Raw genomic sequence first — 4949 nt, forward strand, 5'->3', positions numbered from 1 at the left:
AACAGGAGGAAAAATAAAGAGACAAAGGGTAATAGCAAGAGTAAAGAAAGATGGGTAGATGAATTAGTAGGGGAATTGAGTGTGTGTGTGTGTGTGTGTGGGTGTATCAACTGTGGTGATGGGAATTAATCAGGAAGTGCTTCTTGGAGGAGGTGATTTTTTAAAGGCTGGGCCATTGTGCATTTCCAGGTGCTGCTCCCTTGAAGGTCTGGACAAATATTTGCAAAGCAGGAGGTGTTTGAGACCACCATAAAATCTGGGTGGAGTAAATGGTAATTCTCCCCTCCTAGTGAACAGCAATTTAGGACCCCAATCATTATGATAAACTAGTAGTCTATTTGGGCCCAAAATGGGATTACAAAACGGGCTCACTGACCACTCTGGTCGACTTCAGAAAAACTATCCCAGCTGGTAAATGCCTGGCAGCATTTTTCAGGAATTTCATCTATATTCTCCTGGTTGCTATCGATAAACTGTTGATACCTTGCTTTACTGGACACCTAAAAATAAATTACACCCATTGTTCTATAAACTATTGTCTCACAGTCATTTATTCTGTGTCAAACCACAGCAGCCAAAGCCATTTTTAAAAAAAGTTGAAATGAGCAAAATGAGTTTGAGTTGATATGTCTGCAAATTTCCCCTCAAAAGGAGCCAACAGGCCGGTGACCGAGTACATCAGGTAACGAGAGAGAAGAGTTTTATGCCTGACTCGTGAACCCTCAATGTGTCCTCTTGATTGTTCAAGGCCAGCGAATGGGGTGGGGAGAGAGGGGGGTCACACCAGGAGGCAAAATGATAAAACTTGAAAAATGGAGTTCTAGTCAGCCTCTTAGGTCGCTGAGCTTCACAGTCTTCTAGACTTTTCCCTTTTTTTTTTTCCATTCCCATATCTTCTTCATCTGTTGATTGACACCCAAGTGGAAGATTATGGCAATGTCTCCATCTGAGTGTACTGGTGCAATCTACTGCAGGGCTGATATATGCCTCTGTTCAGTGTGTGGCACAAATGTTTGCTTAGAGATAATGACCCAGCCTGAAAATGACTGTGATAAAAATGTCATGTAATTTTGCAGGGTGACTTTGAAATGTGGCTTGCCATATAAATGTGTGTGGATGCAAACTTAAAACTATTATTTTCTTACTCTATGAATAATGAATTGATATCTCCTCCCAGACTCCTTGGAATTTCTCAGTGCCTGTGCCAGGTCTGACCTTAGCTGGCTCACCCAGTGATTGCTTCAGCACCAGCCAGTCTGGAGGTTGGCAACACAGGTCTTCTGCATTCCATTCCACTTTCCATATCACCCTCTAGCTAGAGTACCCAGAGTTTACAATGTAGTCATTCCCACTCACTATCCAGGGTAAGTTTCTTTTTTTTTTTTAAATGGTAGTCATTGAGTGCTTACTGTGTGCCAGGAATGGTCCTCAGAGTTAGGGTTCATGCAATATAATCAGTTTGGACACAGTCCCTGTCCAACAGGGGGCTCACCGTCTTAATCTCCATTTTACAGATGAGGTGATTGAGGCACAGAGAAGTGAGGAGACTTGCCCACGGTCACACAGCAGACTTGTGGCAGAGGAGGGATTAGAACCCAGATCTTCGGACTCCCGGGCCCATGCTCTTTCCTCTAGGCTATACTGCTTCACCTTATGGGCAGGGAATATGTCACTGGGTTCCTGTGTTTCTTCCAGTCAAAAAGCAATTGGCTTCAGGGCTCCTCACCACTTTACCAGTCTCCTAATTTCTTCTGCTATTCCCCAACTCAGTGACCTCCGTACCTCCAGGCTCTCCCACCTCCAGTTCATAATTCGTTCTAAAGCAAAGCAATTGCCCCCTCATTATTCATTCATTCAATCATATTTATTGAGTGCTTACTGTGTGCAGAGCACTGTACAAAGTGCTTGGAAAGTACAGTTCCAGCAACAGATAGAGGCAATCCCTACAAAACAATGGGCTCACAGTATAGAAGGGGGAAACAGACAATAAAACAAAACAAGTAGATAGACATCAATAGCACCAAAATAGATAAATAGAATTATAGATATATATGCATCATTGATAAAATAAATAGAATAATAAATATGTACAAATATGCACCAGTGCTGTGGGCAGGGAAGGTGGTAGAGCAGAGGGAGGGAGTAGGGGTGATGGGGAGGGGAGGAGGAGCAGAGGAAAAGGGACTCAGTCTGGGAAGGCCTCCTGGAGGAGGTGAACTCTCAGTAGGGCTTTGAATGGGGGAAGAGAGCTAGTTTGGCAGATGTGAGGAAGGAGGGCATTCCAGGCCAGAGGTAGGACATGTGCCAGGGGTCGACAGTGGGACAGGAGAGAATGAGGCATATTGAGGAGGTTCGCAGCAGAGGAGTGGAGCGTGTGGGCTGGGTTGGAGAAAGAGAGAAAGGAGGTGAGGTAGGAGGGGTCAAGGTAATGGAGAGCTCTGAAGCCAAGTGTGAGGAGTTTTTGTTTCATATGAATGTTGATATCTGTTGCCGAATTGTACATTCCAAGCTCTTAGTACAGTGCTCTGCACACAGTAAGTGCTCAATAAATACGATTGAATGAATGATAGGCAACCACTGGAGATTTTTGAGGAGGGGGATGACATACCCAGAGCGTTTCTGTAGAAAGATAATCCAGTCAGCGAAGTGAAGTATAGACTGAAGTGGGGAAAGACAGATTGGGAGACCATAAAGGAGGCTGATGCAGTAATCCAGTCGGGATATGATGAGAGATTGTACCAACAAGGTAGCGGTCCCTGACTGACATTTCAACTTTCACTTTCCAATAGCTTCTTCCTCACTGCATTCAAGCATGCTCGTATACACTCTATTCTAAAAAAAATCCTTGTCTTGACCCCACGGCTCCCCCCAGTTATGGCCCAATCTCTCTTCTACCATTCCTCTCCCAATTCCTTGAGTGAGTTGTCTACATGCGTTGCCTCCATCTCCTTTCCTTCTATTCTCTCCTCCACCTCCTCCGATCTGGCTTCTGTTCTCTTCACTCCACCCAACCTGCCCTCTCAGAGGACACTGATGACCTCCTTCTGGCCAAATTCAATGGCTTCTACTCCATCCTAATCCTTCTCCACCTAACTGCGTTCACCTCTGTGGACCACCCTCTTCTCCTAGAAAAAATATCTAACTTTGGCTTCACTGGTATAGTCCTCTCCTGCTTCTCCTCCTATCTCTCTGTCCACACATTCTCAGTCTCTTTGAAAGGTTCCTCTTTAGCTTTCCACTTTCTGAGGCAGCTCCCCAAGGCACATTCCTGGGTCCTCTTCTCTTCTCCATATACAGCCCATCCCTTAGAGAACTCATTCACTCCCACGGCTTCAACTACCATCTCCATACAGATGATTCCCAAATCTACATCTCCAGCATTGACCTCTCTCCTTCTCTGCAATCTCGCATTTTCCCCTGCCTTCAGGACATCTCTACCTGGATGTCTTGCCAACACCTGGAACTTGTCCAAAACATGTCCTTCCCTTGTCTTTCCCATCACTGTAAAAAACACCACCATCCTCCCGGTCTCCAAGCCCTTTCCCTTGGCATTATCCTTGACTCAACCCTCTCATTCAACCCACATATTCAGTCTGTCACCAAACTCTGTCAGTTCTGCCTTCACAACAACTCTGGAATCTGCCCATTCCTCTCCATCCAAACTGCTGCCACACTGACCTAAGCAATTATCTTATCCCACCTTGATTTCTACATCAGCCTCCTTGCTATACTACCGGCCTCCTGTCTCTCCCCACTCCAGTCCATATTTCTCTCTGTTGCCTGGATAATTTTTCTAAAAAACTGTTAAATTCACATCTCCCCACTCCTCAAGAACCTCTAGTAGTTGCCCATCTACCTCCATCAAACAGAAACTCCTTACCATTGTCTTTAAAGCACTCAATCAGCTTGTCCCCTCCTACTTTACCTCACTGATTTCCTACTGCAAACCATCCTGTGCAGTTTGTTTCTCTAACACCAATCTACACACTGTAGCTCAAACTCATCTATCTCGTTGCTGACCCCTCGCCCACAACCTCCCTCTGACCTGGATCTCTCTCCCCCTTCATATCTGATTGACCACCACTCTCCTCACCTTCAAATCCTTATAAAAATCCCATCTCCTCCAAGAGCCTTCCCCTACTATGCCCTCATTTTTGCTACTCCTTCTCCCTTCTGCATCCCCCTTGCACTTGGATTTATACCCTCTAAGCATTTGACATTCACTTCACCATTAGCCCCACAGCACTAATATACATATATGTAATTTATTTTAATATCTGTCTCCCCCAGTTGGATGAAAGTAGGGTTCATATCAACCAATTCTTTTATATTGTACATTCCCACACAGTACAGTGTTTTACACAAAAAAAGCACAAAGTAAGTCCTCAATGAATACAGTTGATTGATTACATTGCACAAAATAAATGCTCAAAAAATATGACTGACTGAATAGGCTCTCAGTAAATAGCACTGATTGATTTGCTCTTTCCAAGCTAACCTTCAAGCTGTGCCTACAGGAGCAGCATGGTCTAGTGGAAAGACCATGGGCCTTAGAGACAGAGGACCTGAGTTCTGATCCCGTTTCCACCATCTGTTGTGTGACCTTGGGCAAGTCACTTGACTTTTCTGTGCTTCAGTTACCTCATGTGTAAAATGGGGATAAAGACTGGGAGCCCCAAGAGGGACATGGACTGTGTCCAAACTGATGAGATTGTTTCTACCCCGCCCTTAGTACAATGCTTTGCTCATAGTAAGCTCTCTATAAATACTACCACCTGATTGATTGCCTCACTCTTGATTCTCCCATCTCCAACCCCATCTGCCATTGTTCCCCTGGCTTGGAACTCCCTCCCTCCCCAAATCAGAGAGACCACAATTCTCCCCACACTGAAATCCCCACTAAAATCCAATATTGTTCAACAAGCCTTCACTAATTGATTTCCCAGCAG

The sequence above is a fragment of the Ornithorhynchus anatinus genome, chromosome X1, assembly GCF_004115215.2.
Source record: "Ornithorhynchus anatinus isolate Pmale09 chromosome X1, mOrnAna1.pri.v4, whole genome shotgun sequence".
Classification (NCBI taxonomy): domain Eukaryota; kingdom Metazoa; phylum Chordata; class Mammalia; order Monotremata; family Ornithorhynchidae; genus Ornithorhynchus; species Ornithorhynchus anatinus.